Source organism: Palaemon carinicauda, chromosome 43, assembly GCF_036898095.1.
Source record: "Palaemon carinicauda isolate YSFRI2023 chromosome 43, ASM3689809v2, whole genome shotgun sequence".
Taxonomy (NCBI): domain Eukaryota; kingdom Metazoa; phylum Arthropoda; class Malacostraca; order Decapoda; family Palaemonidae; genus Palaemon; species Palaemon carinicauda.
The window spans coordinates 19841667-19864756 of record NC_090767.1 but is presented as its reverse complement, the minus strand read 5'-3'; the positions used below and the strand labels follow the sequence as shown (position 1 = coordinate 19864756).

General features: G+C 37.4%; 1 long non-coding RNA gene across 1 annotated transcript in view; it reads left to right on the top strand.

Annotated features, from left to right (window-relative positions):
- The window catches only part of LOC137633440 (uncharacterized), a 376441-nt gene that overhangs the window by 224290 nt on the left and 129061 nt on the right, over positions 1 to 23090 (top strand). The window lies entirely within an intron of this gene.

The following is a 23090-nucleotide window of genomic DNA, read 5'->3' as shown; positions in this document are numbered from 1 at the left end:
CAAATGAATACTCAAACCCAAACTCAAACGAATACTCAAACTAATACTCAAACGAATACTCAAACTCAAACGAATACTCAAACTCAAACGAATACTCAAACTCAATTTCATACGAATACTCAAACTCAAACGAATACTCAAACTCAAATGAATACGAATACTCAAACGAATACTCAAACTCAAACGAATACTCAAACTAATACTCAAACTCAAACGAATACGAAAACTCAAATTCAAACTCAAACTAATAATAATGATAATATTATTATTATTATTATTATTATTATTATTATTATTATTATTATTATAAGAGCACTCTTTAATAATGACTTAAAATGTAATTTTCATTGAAACCTCTGTTAAAAAGAATATATATTTCTCAGCCGTATTTCAGTAAAATACAGTGGTGTAATTTTACCTTACTTTGTTATTATCTTTGACGGGTTGGTGACTGTAATATCACTCCTTTACGTCACTATATCCGTTTTTAAAAGGATAATTATCTGGCAACATTTATTCCAGGATTTTTATTGCTTTTCTCTACGGCAAATTTTAAGCAATTTAAATTACACTCGTAAGAAATGCCATCAGTATTAATGTCAATTATATTAATATAATTTTAATTACATCAGGAATAATCATATATGTTTAATAACCAGAATAAATAAGTAAATAAAAAAATACACCAGTGATGTATAAATTAAATACACAAGAAATGGACATATCAGTTCGCTGTATTTATAAATTAAGTCCGATTAATTATTATAATTGGCATAAAAAGATTATACAATTGAAAAAGGCAAAACAAAATAAATAACTTCAACTCTGACCAACATTATTCGTTGATTAAAAAAGTCTAAATTTCGTGGTCCACTTGGTCCAACCATCAACTCTCTCACCTGTCAGTCACTCCTTAATGACAGGTAGTTACTCAATCCCTCTACTACCGGTGATATATATATATATATATATATATATATATATATATATATATATATATATATATATATATATATATATATATATATATATATATATATATGAAGCTAATTAAATGTACATATCATGTTTATGACCTCATAAAATAGGTTACGATGTTTCAATGACTTTACACAGACATATAATCGAAGCAATCCTTTCTGAGAAACCTTAAAAGGTGAAAGGGTTTGCGTATCGCCATGAGCAGCAAAGCTGTACTAGTCAGGGGCACATATACTAGGTTGGTTTGCTCTGAGCGAAGACAAAAATCTCCTACCATTAATGAGCACTGGCCAGCATGATGATGAAAATTGGCCACACCCCAGACATGAATAAAAATATGTCTGATGCCTTTGTCCTGCACTGGACTAGAAAAAGCTACAATGTATATATATATATATATATATATATATATATATATATATATATATATATATATATATATATATATATATATATATATATATATAAACAAATGCAGCCATTTCTAGTCCACAACCGGACAAAGGCTTCAGACATGTCTTTAATTATGTCTGGTGTCTGGCCAATTTTCATCATATTTCTTAAATTTTAATCAAACCAACGTCTTATTAACATATAAAATGTCTATTTTTCTATAGATTTCATAACTAAAATCCTACCAATTAATATATATATCTAATTTCAAAATCAATTTCTAAATCTACCACTCAACTGACCTTAGATCTTCACTCCTTCAGGGCTCGTAGGGAAATGCTCTGAAAACCATTGTATATTCCCTCAGCCAATCAGAGGCCTCCAACAGAAGCCCTTTGTAAGCCAGTCTCTCATTGGCTTAAACATTCATTCTTTGGCTAAGAGGCTTAGAAGCTATCTCCCTATTGGCTGAGGGGTCTTTCAGTCAATTCTAATTTCAAAGGGTATTTTCAAAACGAAATTATATCATGGCCAGTGACATATTTAATAAAGCAATTGGCATAAATTAATACTAAATTTATGTAAATTAATATGACAAACTTGAAATTGGATTTAAGCAAAATTTAAAATCATAATAAATCATAGAATTAAAGAACTGAAAGACCTTCTTTGCAAACAAGCAAACAAGGTGGTTGGTTCTTCCAAAGACAGCTGCTGTATTTTGCATACAGAAAGTCACTGACTAATCAATCTATGTAATAACTTAAACATTTTTGAGCCAACGAATTTGAAGAAAATAATTTCATTAATATATTTTAGTAATATAAGATACTTAGAATATTTTCCATTCGTAATTATTCATGGTAAGAATAATGTTTTTTAGGTCTCCAAACTTTAATGAAATTAATTATAATTATAAGAATTAATTCGACTTGTAAGTTATCAAATGATACATTATTATTAAATTATTATTATTATTATTATTATTATTATTATTATTAGCTGAGCTACAACCCTAGTTGGAAAGGCAGGATGCTATAAGCCCAAGGGCTTATGGGAAAAATAGCCCAGTGAGGAAAGGAAATAAGGATATAAGCATGAGATAGGAAAACATAAATTAAGATGAATGACAAAATATTAATAATTTCTCCCAATGATAATATCAAAAATTAAATTATCTACATACAAATTAATATATATATATATATATATATATATATATATATATATATATATATATATATATATATATACATATACATACATATATATATATATATATATATATGTATATATATATATATATATATATATATATATATATATATATATATATATATATATATATATATATACACACATATATATATATATATATATATATATATATATATATATATATATATATATATATATATATATATACACACACACATATATATATATATATATATATATATATATATATATATATACATACATATATATATACATATATATATATATATATATATATATATATATATATATATATATTGCCTTGGGAGCTTATTTCTCAACCTTTTGCTCGACCTTGATCTTGACCTTTGACCATAACATGTATTAATTGGCGTCGATTTTCATACACTTATATATGAACCAAGTTTGAAGTGTCTGTGATAACGATGTCCAAACTTATGGCTGATTAGGTGAATTGGACATTTTGCTTGACCGTGACCTTGATCTTTGACCCTGACCTTCCAAAATTTAATCTTATCCAGCTTTTTACATAATAGTTAATCCCTGCAAATTTCATTACTCTGTGATTAAAATTGTGGCCAGGAAGCTATTCAACAAACAAACACACACAAACAACCTCCTTCCAACTAACCTTAGGATTCTGGTGCAAGCGACAAACACGAATCAGTTAAATAAGCAGCCAATTTCAGGCTAGTGTCTGGCCATTCAACCCGTTCTATTACAATTAGTATCACCCGAGCTCTATAGCTCTCAAATCGCAGTCGTAAGCTGACTCAACTCGCGATGCGATGGGCCTGTGTTCGATTTTAGTTAATACCAAGTTATTAGAAGAGAGATAAGACCGAGTATCCAATATACTATTATTATTATTATTATTATTATTATTACAAATTAGGCTACAACCCTAGTAGGAAAAGTAAGATGCTGTAAGCCAAAGGGCTCCAACAGGGAAAAATAGGCCAGTGAGGAAAGGAAACAAAGAAATAAATTACAAGAGAAGAATGAACAATGAAAATAAAATATTTCAAGAACAGTAACAACATGAAATTAGATCCTTCTCATATAAACTATAAAAAACTTCAAATACAGGAGGAAGAGCAACAACACAGAACAGCATGTCTCAAGCAAGAGAACTCTAATCCAGGACAGTGGAAGGCCATGATACAGACAAAAGAATGTGGGCCAATATGAAATCTAATTTGCCAAGTACAAAGACATACCAATTCTGAATGCCACTCGGCTTGAGGCCAACGAGAGGCTGATATGGTCTCCCGAGACTCTGAGTGACCAAATCTCAGTCGAGCAAATAACGCATTAGTTTAAAAAGAAGAAAGGTGTAGATGGAGAGTTGGTGTAAAGAGTGTTGGTAAGGTTCCTCCTGGCCAGCCACAGGGTTTGCATAAAAGAGGCTAATGGCTGGAAACTTCCCGTTCGACTGGAAGATATTTTCCACCCTTCGAGGATATACGGATTCCTCTGGACCTACTACAGTTACTAGATAACTCAGCTGATCTTTTACCACACTCTTGGCTGACAGTTCTTCGTCGTGGCAAACCGCCCACTCATCTACTTTGATGACTGACAGAGAGAGAGAGAGAGTGAATCATTGTTCCTTCCTGCTCGTTAACATGTATCAGTATGGCCATGTTTTCATCATCAACAGAACTGGATGAGGTATCAGTCAATCTTTTGAGGCTGACCAACGAAGAGAACATTGGTGTTTGTGCCCATTGGATGACCGATGACGAGCTGGTCATTCCTGCTGAGGTACGAATCGCGCTGTCGCCTCCCGGAATTCGACGAGGAAAGAATCTGAAGTAATGACTCTTTGTGTTCTATTTTGGGGAAAGATCCTACTTCTCATTGTAAGAGCTACTGTACCTGGGCCCCTAGATGTCATGGTTAGTCAACTACTAAGATTCCTAGAGTGAACAGGGGAGTAAACACCAGTGGAGCTGGTGAGCAATTCCTTTGATGGCAGAGTGGAAGTATTCCCAAGTAGACAGATGATTTGGCAAGTCATATTTCATGTTAAGTCACTTTGTGTTTAGTTGTTTATTTAGTTAGTCTGTAAAAAAAACCCAAATTCATAAGCAGGACTCAAAAAGGTTCAAAGAGAACTTTATTCTCAAAAAATATAGCTTCGGGGGTTATGAACCTCAGGACACGTCTCCAGAGATAATTCATGTCTTTCCTCACCTTGGGGGGAATCCTGACATTCCACTACTTCCTTCTCCATCAACTCCCACTAAGGCGTAAGACACATCTGCGGTGTGCCCTCGTAGGATTGGGGAAGGGCGAGTCATAGGGTCAAAGATGACTGGGAGATAAATGATAGCTGATTCCTGGACGACACGAGAAGGCATCCGTTGTTGCTCTTGGGCAAGGGGTAATATAAGGTGGCACAGTTTAAGACTGTGCAGTCTAGTCACTTAAAAAAATCCAGTAAACTGTAGTTTCAGTTACTAAGTCTTCCACATACTGCTCAGCTGCTATGATACATACACCACAAATATTATTACTGGGTTACTGTAGACGTCGTATTACTGCGTGAGGGACGACCGTTAGGAATTGCACCATTTTTCAAGATTGCTGTGTAAAACTTCATACAAAAAGGTCGTTTATGAAATAAATACACTTAGTTAATGTTAAATTGTACTGTATAAACATCGTAAAGTACATTATTACAGAAATGTAGGCTATGTGCGGGGTCAGTCAAGTTGTCCGGACGAAAACAGTGAACACTTACAGTTCAGTTTAGCTTTAGTGATACAGTAGTATATTACAGTAGAATATACTGCAGAGTAGGCTGGACAATCTTACAAACAAACCATAAAGGAGCAACTAAAAGGGAGTAATTTTAGAAGAGCTGCTTTTACCATAGCTAAAGAGTCTCTTCTACCCTTACCCTTTAGAGGAAAGTAGCCACTGGACAATTACAGTGCAGTATTTAACCCCTTGAGCAAAGAAGATTAGTTTGGGAATTTCAGCATTGTCAGGTGTGTGAGGACAGAGGAGAATGTGTAAAGAATAGGCCTACGGACTATTCGGTTGTATGTCGGTAAAGGATGAATGAACCATAACCCGATAAAAGGATCCAATGTAATCGATTCCTACATTCAATTGCAATTGTTTCTCTGAGTTCTTCTTCTAAAAGCTTATTTGTATCAAACCTAGGTATTCTATCTACCTTTCTGTTGGGTGCTTCCAGTGTCCTCATATATCTACTTTGACTCAATGCTCTAGGTGCAGAGCAATAAAACACTACTCGTCCTCATTAACTGAAATGACTTGGGAGAAACTTCTGGGCCCAATCTATGGCAAAAGAGTGATAATAAAAACAAGAATTAATTCAATATATTAAAGCAAAATCATTAATTTTGATAACTAGGATTGTTTACATCTTTGCCAAGAGATGATATGTTTACATATTCATCAATGACGAAGATGTAAAGTTGTAAGCATTGTTAAAACTCACCTATTGTTCAATTTTTATACTTTCTTAAACAGAAATACAGCCTATTTCATAAACTAAAACAAATATTTTAGCAATAATTCTTTTTCTTAGGAAATATGAAATATCCTTCAATAACATACCTTAATAATGACCACGCACGGTTAATCAATTGCTTTGGAAAGTATAAACATAACAATGGAAAATATTATAATTTGCTGTTTTTATTTACAAATACAATACAATTAAGTGAAACTCCAATTTAATCAAAATTCGGTTTATTTCAAATATAGTTTTCATTTTTCACTACAGTAAATGGATATACAGTATACAGCGATGGGTGAAATGAGCTGGGTGGGGGACGAGGTAAATGGGGTGAGGCACGTACAGTGTAAGGGATTTGAAATCTTCAACCCTTAAAAATCCTTAATTACAAATTGGTTTATTATTCAATAGGTATTGCAGTTATCTCTGCCGCCTGTAGGTGAAATTGTTAAGTGAGATCTCGCGTAACAAGAGGGCTGACTGTGCACAATATACATATGATATCCAAATGGAAAAACTATACTGTTGGTGCAAATGGCGTGAAAATGAAGTATAATTACAAATTCTATAGCTTTGATTTTACAGGCAGTGATGGCTATAATTTCTCTTCTACTAAACCCAGTGATTCATTGTAGACTTTGGATTTCAGAGTCCACAAATACAATCATATCAGCCTAGGTGTACAGGAATGAATGAAAGTAAATATACTGTACTTCTATCTCATCCATTAACTATTAGGAGGAGTAATAGATACTCTCTCCTTTTCAAAGATACTTTTGTCATTAACGTGCTTAAAGAATCTTAGGATTATAAATAAATATTTTTTTACTTCCTATCACAATGAACTGCAAACTTAAAATCTGAAAGCAATATGTTTATGTCATATAAAGCTGATAAGACGATAAATACTTAAATTATTAATATTATTCTTTTGTCAAATTATTTTTAAATAAATATCTATTTTTTATAACTGGAAATGTTTTTATTTGAATTAATCGGTTGATTTAGTACGAGACACCACACCACTCCGCAACTTGGAACACTGCTGGTCACTGAACTATGTACAATTCTCTATTCAAAAACGGATTTTGACTTAGGAAAAATCTATTTTAGGGTGAGATGGCGGCCATGTCGTCCTGATGGAAGTTCCCTCCGGCAACTTCCTACTCTATATTATTTCTGCGATTGATATTATAAGAGAATTACCGTCAGGTATCATGGGGTTCTAACCCCCGGAACGACAAGCCAAGATATTGTGTATAATCAGGGTACTAATAAAGGCATTTACACAAATAGCCTTCAGTTATGACAAAACAATTCCATGCGAAATGCTATTGAAGTTTATAATAGCACACCGCTGGTGATCAAAAAGTCGTCTAGGCCTGCAGCGACTTCTAGGCAAAAAATAAACCTAAAGTAGGCCTAACTTTATAGGCTTTCTAAAAATCCTCAACTATTCTGGCAAGTACAGTAGACTATTAGAAGCTAGACTGTTACTTTATTGCGAGAACAGTTACTGTATAGTAAGAGTATATTAGAAAGAGTAACACCTAATCTTTTTACTTCATTGTGAGAACAGCGATTCTCCATTCTTTCAGAGCAAAGTTAGAAGTATATTTCAAAAGATAAGAAAACTGAACAAGAAAAATTACAGAAATGCAAACATAAGCCTAACCGACCAAAGATATTGGAGGCCTCTCGTTACTAACCTAACCTAACCTAGGCGTCACGCATACGCCTAGTCACCCATTGCTGATTATGACCAATTACGATGCTAAAACATTCGCAGTGGTCACAATTATGGCCTTAGTCTGCACTGTGTTTGGACCGACGTTAGACTACGTGTCATCGTACGATGTCTTTTCAAAGACAAAATATGATACTTTATTCTCGCGTAAGATCAGGTAACTTATACTTGATTTCATGTGAAGTCAGATACTAGAACTTTTTTTTCTTGCGAGGTCTGATACGTATACTTTATTTTCTTGTAAGGTCAGATACTCAAAGTACTTTCTTGTGAGGCCAGATACTTAACCTTTATTTTCTTGTGATGTCAGATACTTATAATTCATCTTCTCGTGAGGTCAGATACTTAAATTACTTTCTTGGGATCAGATACTTGAATTACTTTCTTGTGAGGTCAGAAGATGATGAAGACCTTGATGTCCCCATGAATGAATTCATTGTGTTTGAAGTCAAAGGTATCCTAAAAAAAACTAAAGAGATGGAAAGCCCCTGGATATGATAGAATAACTGCCGAGATGATGCCGGCCCAAAACGAAGTGACTCCCAGGCTACTTACAAGATCATTTTGTAGAATGTGGCATGAAGAGGCAAAACCTGATGAATGGGAGTAAGGAGTGTTGGTGAAAATAGCTAAAAAGGGAGACCTGACTGATTGCAGTAATTACAGAGGCATCACACTCAAGTCAGTTATTATGAAAATATATAGTATGCTTATTTTAAAGGAACTGGGGAGAACTAATGATGAAAAGCTGACAGATGAACAAGCAGGATTTAAAAAAGGTAGAAGTTGTACTGTCCAAATTTTCATTTTCAGACATGTTGTACAGTAATGCGTAGAATATAGAAATCCCCTTTTGATGGTATTTGTGGACTATGAAAAAGCCTTTGACAGTGTGCACCGGCCAATTTTGTGGAGATTCCTGCATTATTATGGAATTCCTCTTAAATATGTAAATTTGATTAAGTCTGTTCATGAGCATAGCAATTGCAAAGTTAATGTTAGTGGAGTCCTATCAAATAAATTTCCAGTGAACAGTGGAGAACACCAAGGGAATGTGTTGTCACCTATGTTGTTCATCCTCCTCATGGACTTTGTAATGTGTAGAACAGTCAGAGATGGTGGAGAAGGATTGGACTGGATTGGTGATAGGAATTTAGAAGACCTAGAGTATGCTGATGATGCTGCTGTCCGTCTTAGCAGAACACAACAGGATTTGCAATGCTTGCTTACCAGAATGCATGAAATATCACACGAGGTGAAGTTCAAGATAAATCGGAGAAACACAGAGATGATGAGAACGGAGTATGTAATGAAAGATGAAATATCATTGGAAGGAGAAAGGATTAATGAGCTAGAATTATTTAAGTATTCAGGAACAATGATCTCCAATAAAGGCTCTTTAAAATTGGAGTTTAATGGAAGGTTTAATAAAGAGAATCAGATAATGGCTAGGTTAAATACAATTTGGAAATAAAATTGACTAAAATTATACTTAAAAATCAGGCTATATATCAGTTTAGTGACATTGGTGTTAATGTACGGACATGAATCGTGGTATGACAATAAAATAATATCCAACAGATTTTGTAGATTTGAGAACAAAACCCTCAGAAGACTATTGGGAGTGAAATGGGAGGACACAATTAGAAATGAAACTATAAGAGAGATTACTCGAGTGTCTTATGTGGTTGAGATCATGGTGAGGGTTCAATGGAGATGGTTTGGGCATGCTCTTCGTACTCCCCAAGAAAGATTAGTTCATCAAACTTTCAACTGGGCTCCACTAGGCACTAGAAGAGTTGAAGATTATGAAACGTGACCTGGGAGACGATGAATGGAGAAGTATTGAATTAAAAGCTTAAAATAGAGACGAATGGCGAAATCTAACTGAGGGCCTTTGCGTCATTAGGCGGAGGAGGGGATGATGATGAGGATGATGATGATGATAAAGATGATGAAGATTTCTATGCATCTCTATTCTATTTGATACAATATAACAGAATGACAGATACCTGTATAATGTCTAAATATCCACCGCTGATCTCAGAATATTCCCTGATACTCTTCTCATATGGCTTCAAAATGCTTCTGAAATTGGCATGTATAGATACGCTCCGATAGTCTAGCGCCCTCTCATATTCATCTGTGCCCAGTAGGTGCCCACCCACTGAAAAACTTCTAGCTACGCCACTGTTTGACTGTCCAGACAGTACTACATTGGATCCTTTTCTCTGGTTATGGCACAATAACAACCAAACAGTTGTTTTGTTTGTATGGAAGGATTGCCTTAACTACATATAATATGCTCAGTATAATGATATACTGTAGTTGTGTGCTTAAGTGAAATCAGTCGTAGCTCAGCCCTCAAAGAGGAAGGACGTCTCAGCTTGCCCAAGAATCGGCTTACCTGGCACAGGGGATACCAGGCTCCCTCGCCTTGCCTACCATGAGCTCTTACAGCCTGACATTCATCTGTAATACCATCTACAAATCCAATGACCTCCACTGCCAGGGCTTCTGTCCACCAGATTCCAAGGAAAGGTGCATTCCATGTCACAGATATTCTTATTCAAGAGATTATGTATGGGGCCATATCACACTCAAATTGAATATTGAAGTGGACTTTAAAGCCTGCCATTATCAGATCTATTGTTGGTGTGATAATTGCACTCTATTCCATGATGCACTCTTCCCGAAGATGACTCGTAGAAGGGACCTGCCTCTCTACAAGAGCAGAATTTTCCCAAGGAGAAATCCAGATAACGCTGCCAGAGAACAACATATTCACATGCATGAGGGCTGGTTTGGAGATGCTGTCCTCCCACCTCCAAGCAAGAAGAAGAAGACCAGGTCTACAAAAGCCTGTGTCAGTGCCAACAATGTCAAACCATTGCAGGCTGAGCCTTCCCTGGAAGACTCACCTACTCCCAGCCACAGCCTGCCACCTCCAGATCCACCTGCCTCTAGCCTAACTCTGGCTTCATCGGACCCACCAGCCTCCAGCTTGGACCAAGAAATAACCAATGCAGCTACTCCTGCCCACGTGACATCCTGCTCACTTTCTTCTGCCGCGGAAAACTGACGAACCCACAGAAAGTGTCCCGCTCGACTCTGATGGGATTCACCACCGTGACTGTAACTGCACAGTATTTCTCACCCAGCTGTTGGATGAAGCCACTGCAACAATCCCCAGCTCTCTGCCAATCGCTGCACCTTTGTCCAAGTTCAAGGTCCAGCCTACTGAAGGAAAACCTTCCTATGCCGCAGTTCCCGCCCTCGCTTCTGCCAACTCCTGATCAAATTTTTCAACTCGACCAAACTGCAAAAGGGAGCTCATTCTCCCCCCCCCCCCCGAAAATCAGGAGAGTGTCAGTTTCCTCCTGGAGGAAAGCTCACTGGAGCTTCTAGATCCGGCTAAGAAGCAGCGCAAAGTCGTGGTCTCTAGATACCCCATCTCAATACCGCTAGATATAGCCACCTCTCTCAACAACATCACAAAGATCAAGATGAAGTTCCTGTCAACAACATAATCGCCAGAGTCAATGGGCCCAAACCACCTACCCTCGACTTAGGAATATGGGGCACCTTCTCCTTCACAGACTACATTCCTGAGCTGCTTCGGTGCTACCATTGTCAACGGTATGATCATCACCACGAGGATTGCAGAGGACCCAATGTTTGCAGAGTCTGCAGCCGACACCAACCCTCACAAGAATGCATAGATGCCCACAAGCGAGGTAAAGCCACCTAGCCGAGATGTCCAAACTGCTCTCGCTCCCACCATGCATGGAACAAGAGGTGCTCTGAGCACCTACAGAGGTTTGCAGCCATGCAAGGCACTCATATAGTCAACACACCTAAACCGCAGAGAATTTCCAGACAGAGACGCCACCATCCACTCGCCGTCACTCCAGATTCTGTCATTCGAACCACCTCCACTCCTGATCTGGCCACTGTGGCTACCACTCGCTTCATCCAAATCCTTCCTGTCCCATTCCTCCCCTTCAATCACCCACCAGCTAAACACCTTTTCCTTGCAAGACTTAAACCCAATTACCATACACCTTTTCACCCGGGTCTCATCCCTTCGAAATGTCCTGGATCCCCTTCAGACCTCAAGTCATATCCTCCCTTTCCCCCCAAACCAACCTCACTGTCTCACAATCTCTAGAGCAGGGATAATTTCTTACACTTAAAACTGCTCCTTTCCTCTACTACTAATTGCCCTCCTCTCCTCTCCCAGTCTCTCTCACTCACTGGGACTTGCTTCAATACCACTATTCTCTACTGCCAAAGCCTGCCCTTACGTCTCTGAATTGGATCGATTTTGGGTGCTCATAGGAAGAACTACACACCCGTGCGGAGCAGAGGCACTCTTTGAGTGTCCTCATATATCTACTTTGACTCAATGCTCCGGGGGTAGAACAGAAGACCTCTTTGAGTGTCCTTATATAATTACTTTGACACAACGCTCTAGGTGCAGAGCAATGAAACAAAACACATCCTTATTAACTGATGTGACTTGGGAGAAACTTCCGGGCCCAATCTATGGCAAGCGAGTGATAATAAAAACAAGAATTAATTCAATATATTAAAGCAAAAAACATTAATTTTGATAACTAGGATTGTTTACATCTTTGCCAAGAGATGATATGTTTACATATTCATTAATGACGAAGATGTAACGTTGTAAGCTTTGTTAAAACTCACCTATTGTTCAATTTTTATACTTTCTTCAACAGAAATACAGCTTATTTCATAAACTAAAACATATATTTGAGCAATAATTCTTTCTCTTAGGAAATATGAAATATCCTTCAATAACATACCTTAATAATGAGGGAGTTATTTGATCCTAAAATTGAGGTTAACGACGGCAGACCACGCACGGTTAATCAATTGCTTTGGAAAGTATAAACATAACAATGGAAAACATAATTTGCTGTTTTTATTTACAAATACGATACAATTAAGTGAAACTCCAATTTAATCAAAATTCGGTTTATTTCAAATATAGTTGTCATTTTCCACTACAGTAAATGGATATACAGTATACAGCGATGGGTGAAATGAGCTGGGTGGGGAAAGAGGTAAATGGGGGAAGGCACGTACAGTGTAAGGTATTTGAAATCTTCGCTCCTTAAAAATCTTTAATTACAAATGTGGTTTATTATTCAACAGGTATTGCAGTTATCTCTGCCGCGTGTAGGTGAAATTGTTAAGTGAGATCTCGCGTAACAAGAGGGCTGACTGTGCACAATATACATATGATATCCAAATGGAAAAACTATACTGTTGGTGCAAATGAAGTATAATTACAAATTCTATAGCTTTGATTTTACAGGCAGTGATGGCTATAATTTCTCTTCTACTAACCCCAGTGATTCATTGTAGACTTTGGATTCCAGAGTCCACAAATACAATCATATCAGCCTAGGTGTACAGGAATGAATGAAAGTATATATACTGTACCCCTATCTCATCCATTATTAATAGGAGGAGTAATAAATACTCTTCCCTTTTCTAAAGATATTCTACTGTCTTTACACAATAATAAAGATTCAGAGGATTACAAATAAATTTTTTTTTACATACTATCACAATGTACTGCAAACTTTAAATCTGAAAGTAATATTTTTATGTCATATGAAGCTAATGAGACAATAAGTACTTAAATTATTAATATTATTAGTTTGACAAACTGTTTTTAAATGAACAACTAATTTTTTTTCTAAAACTGGAAATGTTTTTATTTGAATTAATCGGTTGGTTTAGTACGAGACACCACACCACTCCGCAACTTGGAACACTGCTGGTCACTGAACTATGTACAATTCTCTATTCAAAAAGGGATTTTGACTTAGGAAAAATCTATCTTAGGATGAGATGAACATGTCGTCCTGATGGAAGTTGCCTCCGGCAGCTTCCTACTCTATAATATTTCTGGGATTGATATTATAAGAGAATTACCGTCAGGTATCACGGGGTTCTAACCTTCGGACTGCAACTGCATAGATTGCCTTACGACACTCCTGCAAGGAGCCACTGCTATTGCAGAGAACATCCCAGCTACACACTTATAGGAAGCCTCTGCCTCTGGCTCTCACATTGGCAACGAACTCTCCTATGCCTCTGTTGCTGCCATGGCTGCTAAGCCAGGCATGCAACTCACTGCAAGACCCAACAGGAAAGGTGATCTTATCATCTACCCCAAGGACGTTGAGACAGCCAGATTCCTCCAGGAAGACCCCACTTTAACGCTGCTGGATCCTGCTTTTATCAGGAAGAAAGCTGTCATCACCAGGTATCCTGTCACGATGTCTATCACCATTGCAACATCGTGCAGCAACATTGACTGTGCTGTTTGCTGCACGAGCAAAGACAACGTTCCAGTTCGACGCCTCATTGCCACCTTCATCGGTCCAGCTCCCTCCAAACTGGACTTAGGAGTCTGGGGAACTTTCCCCATCGAAGAATATACTCCTGAGCCCCTTCTATGTTATAGATGCCAACGTTTTGGCCATCACAAGGAAGAATGCAGAGGCCCCATCATCCATAATCTAAATTAACTCCTGGTCCTCATGATAAGAGAAAAGCAAAGACCTGGTTAGTCAAGTCGCCCAGTTCTAGCTTTGGTCTTCATTGGGTTACTTTGATAAACGAACATCTTATAACTTATAGACTGAATTCTCAACATTCAAACCTCCTTTCATTTGAGCGTTTCTCTGTTGGTAATATAATCCCCTTGGTACGGGGCAGATATACCCGAGATAGTGAAGAAAGTAAATGAATTTACAGCAAAAGATTTTTTTTTTCTTTTGTTTTGAAGGTGAAGATTTGGATCATGATTTCTTCGTGATACTTTCCTGTTCCCATTCATCGCTTTCAGCAAAAATTCTCTTGATTAACGTGAATTCCTGTTCAGTATTTCCGTGGGATCCCTAAAATAGTTCTTGAGAGTGAGATGACTCTAGTAAGGAAATAATTGATTAGCCAATTTGGAGTTTTATAAGTCTCTGCCACTGTATCTATATAGCGCTCCTATCCCCCTCGATTAATTCTGTTTTTAGGGAGAAATTCCTGGAATAATAATGAGTCTACTCAGATTCAATCTAAATATAAATTCTCTTCAGTAGAATTATCTTATTGTAGGCTTTTGTGGTCTTCTTTATTTCATGAATGACGAGACGTGAAGGTTAGGCAACTAGCTTAAGGGAATATATTATAATAGTGTATAAATAAATGAATGATTGAATAAAAGATACAGGAAAACCCTGGATGAATGATGGAACATGGAAAGGAATGAAGGAAATGAAGGAACTAAACAGAAAGAAAAGAGATAAGAACTTATAAATGACCTTCTTTTTATGTAACCGCAAAACTCTATTAGATATTTCCTGAAGAACAGTCACTTTATTTTCAAAACATAAGTTAATGAATAGGTGATTACTAATTTATTTTTTTTATTAAATAATTTACGTGAACTGTTTCTTCAAAATTTCATGAGATTAGTGAATGTTTGCATAAATAAAGTTATTTTTAGGATAGTCATCAGTTCTTGACATCGGATCTGTAACTTCAACTGCTAAATTCAGTGTTCGCTTAGACTCGGTGTCGGCAACTACTCTTGGATTATGTGCATCGTAACCTACCGAAATTTTCACTGTGATTCCCGTAGAGTTCAACCACGATGTCTATTCGGTATCTGGGAGAACCTGGGTGGGGTTATTACCCTATAGAAAACAGACATTGTGATGATTATCCAACCTGTACATGTGACTTCTGTGATGGCTATAAGGAGCAACGTAAATTCATTTTCAAGAAATTGAAAGGATATAACTACACTGTAAATCCAGTAGTGAAATACCACCATTCCCACTGTCTCTGTGAGGAATGTAAAGATCTCTCTGACCAGCTTCAAAAGTGTAATAAGGAAATAATCCGTATGCAAAAGAACAAGAAAAAGAAGACTTCTATAGACTCTTCACCAGTGCCAGAACCAGCCCCAGCATCGCCACTTGTGACTCCAAGGACTGAGAGCACAGACTCGTCCTTGTCTGTCCCTACAACTCCTCAGCAATTAGGTGCAACAGCAGTCATCCCTCCTACCAACGAGCCTGAGTCCTCCAACGCCATGGAGACCGAACAGGGGGCCCACTCTATGGACTGCAACTGCACAGATTGCCTCCAGACACTTCTGCAAGAAGCCACTGTTATACAAGAGAACATCCCAGCTACACAGCCAAAGAAGCCTCTGCCAAAGTTTCGACTTTCACAGGCAAACCACGAGCTCTCTTATGCCTCTGTTGCTGCCATGGCTGCCAAACCTGGCATGCAACTCACTGCAAGACCTAACAGGAAAGGTGATCTTATCATCTATCCCAAGGACATTGAGACAGCCAGATTCCTTCAGGAAGACTCCACCTTAACACTGCTGGATCCTGCTTTTATCAGGAAGAAGGCAGTCATTACTAGGTATCCTGTGACGATGCCTATCTCCATTGTAACCTCGTGCAGCAATATTGACTGTGCTGTTCGCTGCACAAGCAAAGATGACGTTCCTGTTAAACGCCTAATTGCCACCTTTATAGGTCCAGTTCCTTCCAAACTGGACTTAGGAGTCTGGGGTACTTTCCCCATCGAGGAATACACACCTGAGCCCCTTCGATGTTACAGATGCCAACGCTTTGGACATCATAAAGAAGAATGCAGAGGCCCCATTATTTGCGGTATCTGCAGCCAGAGACATAGCACAGAAGTGTGCATAAAGGCCCATAAAGAAGGACGACAAACCACATCCAAGTGCCCCAATTGTTCCAAGCCACACCATGCTTGGAATAAGCGCTGCCCAGAGCGTCTCAAGAGGATAGCAGCTATGAAGAATACATCCTCTTCAAACCAAAACAAACCAGCTTCATCCCAGCCACCTAAAGAACAGAGAACTCCTCGCCAGAGAAGACCAACTCAGCCAACTCCTGCTCCTACTTCTACATCTACAATAGCTCCTGCATCTACACCTACAACTGCTCCTAAAAAGGACCAGCAACGACCTGCAACTGTTCCTAAGAAGGATCAGCACCGACCTGCAACTGCTCCCCAAAGGGACCAACAACGACCTACAACTGTTCCTGAGAAGGATCAGCACCGACCTGCAACTGCTCCCCAAAGGGACCAGCAACGACCTTCATCCTCTTCCCCTTCCCAAACCTTGACTCAAGCAATTGAGTCTCTCACCTTGCAAGACCTCATACCTATCGCCTTACAGATCCTTACCAAAGTCCTCTCCCTCTCATCATTCTCCACCTTCCAGCAATTCCTGCAATAATTCCAGTTTCCAGCCAATGAGCAGAGATAATCCTTCCCTGCTTGTAATCCTCTCCTTTCAAATTCCCTAATCCTAAAAGGAGAATAGTTATTACAAGGCTGTCTTCCTCATAAGGAAACAGCTCTTGTTTTTCCTGTCTCCCACCCTCTTTCCCTGTTATCCCTCCTCTTACCCTATCCTTAGGGGGCCGTTCTCGTGCCAGCTGACCGAGCGCAGCACAGTTCTGGCCCCCTCCCCCTTTTCCACCACAAAGAGCAGGAATAAACTTCTTTGTTTAAACCTACTCCTTTACTCTCCTACTAAAATTTCCTTCACTCCTCTCCCAGTCTCTTTTACTTACTGGGACTTACTACTATCAATACTTTATCCTCTGACTAAAAACTTTCTTTCGTGGACCTAAAAGGGAGACCCCCTTTTCGGGTTACTATCTACCCCTTGTCACGTCTTGTACCATTCCATTCCATTCCATCCTTCATTCATCATCCTTACATATCATTTCCTTTACCTATCCCTTACCTGACATTCCTTTTCCTATTTTTACCTAACGTTCCTTTTATTAACACAAATTTTACTCCTTGGAGTATACCTTTTACAAACCCAATCCTCTTACGGGCTGCCCAGCGGCAAGAGCCCGTGTCATGCTATATGCATGGCAATCTACACACACACACACACACTACTTATTTGATTTTTTAGAGAGAGAATAGATAATATCTTTGACAGGTTGAGTATTTATTACTCTACCTAATAACACTTTCATAGAAAGAGTTAGTAAATTTGCATTAATTTAATTCCGTACACTTACCCTAACGTTCCCAGAGGCCGTGTAATAGTGTTTTACCCAAATATCTAACAAACCGGCTTGTGAATTTCCATGAAACTACAGCAATGAATGTTTCAAACATTGGCCTAATAATTGGTGGTACAATGAATTGACAGATGTGCTTAATTACCCCGTTTACTCTTAGAAAAAAGAGGAACTTCTTCCCTTCCCTCAGAGCATTTCGAAGAAGTGGTACTTAATCACGTAACTGTGACGCAGAGGTTCCCCCAAGTTAGCCCAACCCTCCTTCAGTGTTTACAACTATGGCTATCCTAGTACTCCCCCCCCATTCTCTCTCTCTCTCTCTCTCTCTCTCTCTCTCTCTCTCTCTCTCTCTCTCTCTCTCTCTCTCTCTCTCTCTCTCTCATATTTATACGGAATTTCAACAAACATTTTGTTAAGATAAAATTAAAAAATTTACATAAGCAAAAATTTAACTCAAATCTCTATTCTTTAATTATATTTCCCTGAAGACTTTCTCATTTCATGAGTTTTGACAGTGACCATTTAACAGTAAATGAAGAATATGAGACATGAAACGTTAAATACTCTGAACGAATAAGATAAAACGACAGTGGAGGTCCTGTAGAGAGTGGGGTTCCCCTGCTGTATGGGATCGGAAAAGCAGCCATCAAAGTAAGTTTTACTTTTTTCAGTAGGTCCTCTCTAGCACCGGTCAACAAGATTATTTACTCTAAAAGTTAAAGTTCCAAGGACATTTTGAGGTAGCTTTTACAAAAGCCACATTCAACCTGTTCCGCTCGTCAGTCCACAGGACATTAGTGAGGGAGGATACACACTCAACATTAGCATTATGTTGAACTAAAATCAGGACAATAAGGGTGTCCCAGAAGGATCAATGCGGGACAGAGAACAAAAGGATAAAATCCAGGACGCCTGACAACCCTACTCTTGATATGTTTAATGAAATGTAAGGTGGTAACAATATTTATTTGTACCTCAAAACGTGATTTTGTGTTCTGATAATTATAAAGCCGCTAGAATAACATACTCAAGCTCAAAAGATATTAAACATGGTGTCTAAGAGAGAATCAGTGAAAGGTGCAGTGGGTGTGAGTGTGAGAAAGAAGGAAGTGAAAGGGGGAAAAGGAGAGGAAGAATATTCAAGTGACTCTGACCATGAAGAAAGCATGGCTGGTCCAAACGACTGCAGATGGTGCAAAATAGGGGTAAGATCGAACCAAGAACCGATAGAATGTGATTTGTGTGGTGTATGGTTCCACATAGGCTGTGGACAACTAGACAGAAGTGAATTTAAGAGAATTAGCGAATCTAAACATGCCCGATGGTTTTGTAGTAGATGCAGGGGGGGGGGAATTCAAAAACTTGAAGGCAGAAAACAAGAAACTTAGAAACGATAGGATGAACTTAGGGATAATTTCATAGGGCTGCAGGATACGGTAGGTCACCTAACACTGCCCAGAAGTTGGTAAATTTTGACGTATTACTCTGCCAATAATAGTTTTCCCGAACCATAGAAAATATTGACATGTATATAATAATGCTAAGAAGTCTCCCTCTTGCAGTCTACTGTCAATTGCCTCTTAAACAGTTTGTCCTAACTGTGAGATTTTAATGTTTTAAAACTAGAATTCTCTTTGGATTTAGTATTTTAACCACGCTGCAATAATAACTGACAGTTTTGAGCTGTTTTCCTGGTCCTATCACATGTGGAAACATTGTTTGTGACTCCTACAGGACCTGAAATATCCGTTTGTCTTATCAAGAGTACTTACAGGAATTCTCAATAAGAAACGTAAGTCTGGGAATTAATCGAATCAAACCCATCTTTTTATTTAATCATTATTATTTTAATCTTATTTATTTATGCTAATTATCCGTATTTTATTGAAACAATTGTCAAAATCACCCGATTATGCGCAAATTATTTGCGCAAATGATACACTTGCTGACTGAACTGGCTTACTCATTTGCGCAAATAATTTCTGCATAATCAGGTAATTTTGACAAGAGTTTCAATAAAAGACGGATAATTAGCATAGATGGTTAAAATAATAAGGATTCCATACAAAGACGAGTTTATTTGTATTAATTCCCAGACACTTACATAGCTGTCCAGTCAGCCAGTATGGAGATGCCATATTGGAGAGAGTCAAACCCGCTCTATTCACTACAATAATAATTGATTTTTCAACGTTAAATAGATACATTTGTATCGGAATTTAAATTCCTAAATTATGAAAAAGTATTTTGATACTTTTTTTCTAAGTTTTGTGACACTTTTGCCTCAATTTTAATAATATTTTCATTAATGGTATAAGTTCTAGACATTATCCAACAGTAATTGATTTTTCAACGTTAATGAGAAACATTTGTATCAGAATTTAAATTCTCAAGTTACGAAAAAAACGAATAATTATTTTCTACATTTTGGCTCAATTTTAATAAAATTTTCATTAGTTGATTAAGTTGTCGGGGAGCCATTTGTTTAAAACGTTTTATTTCCTTTTTTTTCGAAGTGCGAAGAAAATTAATATATTTTTTTTCATTTTTAGGGTTTATTTGACTTGATTTTGTATCAAAATTTGTATTATTTGTGCTTTAATGCCCTCAATATATTACACAATGAAATAGTTCGAAACTCTTGTTATACATTTGGGAGCCATTTGTTTGTTTACAAAAGTTTGTTTACGAACCTTTTGATTTTTGACCAAGTTTATACGAGATGTCTGTACACTGTTTTCGTTAAGTTCAGGTAAATTAATGTATATTTTTGCAAATATTATAATATAGAAACGTTATTTTTCCATGCAGAGTAGACTGGCGTTGTATATATCGTAAATTAGACTAGGTTAAGCTTATGGAATACATAGCCTCTGTACCATGGTCTTCCACTGTCTCGGATTAGAGTTCTCTTGCTTGAGGGTACACACTCGGGCACACTATTCTATCTTGTTTTGTTAAAGTTTTTATAGTTTATATAGGAGATACTTATTTTAATGTTATTGTTCTGAAAATAATATATTTTTCCTCGTTTCCTTTCCTCAGTAGGGTGTTTTCCCTGTTGGGGCCCCTGGGTTTATAGCATCCTGCTTTTCCAACTAGGGTTGTAGCTTAGCAATTGATAATAATGATAATAATAATCGGCTTATGTGCCGTAAATGTCCCTTACGCTATTGGTAAATGTTATAGGTTACTATAAGTAGGTAAATTACTATATTAATATATTTGTTAAATCTCGGGTGAATGATGTATATTTTACTTTGGTAAAATTACAGTTTCATCCATTATGGGGAAACTGGAATAAAATATATATTTGTTGCATCAGAAATAGTGTAGTTCCAACGAATTTAACGTTTATTTTGACCGCAAACCATCCGATTTAGAGATTTACTATGTAATTGGAGTTAAAACAAGTTTTTCCAGAAAAATCAGTGTTTGTAACCGTGTTTTTATTGTTTTTGTTTCATATTATGTTGTAATGCAGAAAGACCCTACTTCATCCCAACAATTATGGGGGACACCAGGTGGGAACCGGGGTTTTGGGTGGGGGGGGCGTCAAATGATATTTGCAATAAATGAATACTTATAATATACTCTATAAATTAATAAAGCTTACCTTAAATTGTTGGTTCTTAAAGATGTGCTGCTGCTTTGAGGAAAACGTGAAGCCGTTGCGAAGGTTCCTTGACATGCAGGACAATTTTTATTTTGTAAAATTAAATTGTGTCTCTGGCACAAATCCACTAGTTTTTAAATATTCCCCGAATAAGTTACAACAAATTCATTGTAAGTTAGGAAACAGTCAGGACAAGAAGATGGAATTTCAACTTCTTGTGCAACATGAGATGACGTGCTTGCTATGGCCTCCATGTCTAAAAACGAAATGAAATGCCTGGGTAAGATAATGTATTGTCGCGCTGTGATTGGCCAAACATGTATGACGTCATAGTGGATAGGCGCTGTGATTGGCCAAACGTGTAAGACTTCAAAGTAGACTAGTCTGTCTGCGGAATATAGTGGTTACAGGGCTCATTTAAGCAAAAACAAGACACAGTCAACAACAACAACAGACTTAGAAAAAATCTGGGAGGAAGACATGAGTAGCGTGAGTTTGATCCTCGATATTTCGACTATTATTGATTTTCACTAAATTATCTCACTCGTATACCACTATTTACATACATTCCTACACATTCTAGTAAAAATAAATTGAGTATCACTGATATCTTCATGCGGCCCTCTCCTAGACATTAACCGACATCTGTATTTATAATAACGGCCACTTGAATCTATGATAGTGGCTACCTGTATGTATGAAAGCGGCCACCTGTATGTATGGTAGCAGACACCTGTATGTATGATAGCGGCCATCTGTATTTATGATAGCAGCCACATGTATGTATGGTAGCAGTCAACTGTTTATATAATAGCGGCCATCTCTATTTATAATAGCGGCCACTTCTATGTGTGATGATGGCCGTGCCCTATACTTATTTTCAACTCTTTCGTAAACTTGGTAAATATATATCCATTCACCGTTCTCTGTCCCCACATTATGCATACGTTACCTCCCCAAACTGCCTTTTGACCAGTTCTGAAGAGACCAGCTTGATTCATGAGGCTGGTTAATTTCCCCCTTTAATAATGATAATGATGATGAAATTGAAATTTCCTTCTTTTTTCCTAGTAGTTCGTAAGACATTGCCGTCGCATTACAAAAACCCCTGTCCGTTGTTCTGCAAAACCTCTACTCAAGAACATCACCTGACCTAAACATCCCTACTTAACCTAACCTACAAGCCGTGTCCTTACCTAACGGCTAGACTGCCGTATTCTCAGCCTACCCTGTGTTTGATTTGCAACCCATTTGACTCTTAGCAAGGTAACACAATCGTGTTTTGTAAAAGGAAATCTATTTCACACTTAAAAAGTAAATTTACATTTGTCCCAATGAACTACATTGACATAAATATAGATGTATATACTGCATTTACATTACTCAAAGTCATTGAAGTCGGAATCTTCAGATATGATCTTCTTCCTGTTGGTCAACTTCCTTTTTGTTGTGGGTGAGATGGCCCGGCAATTAGCGAAGAAG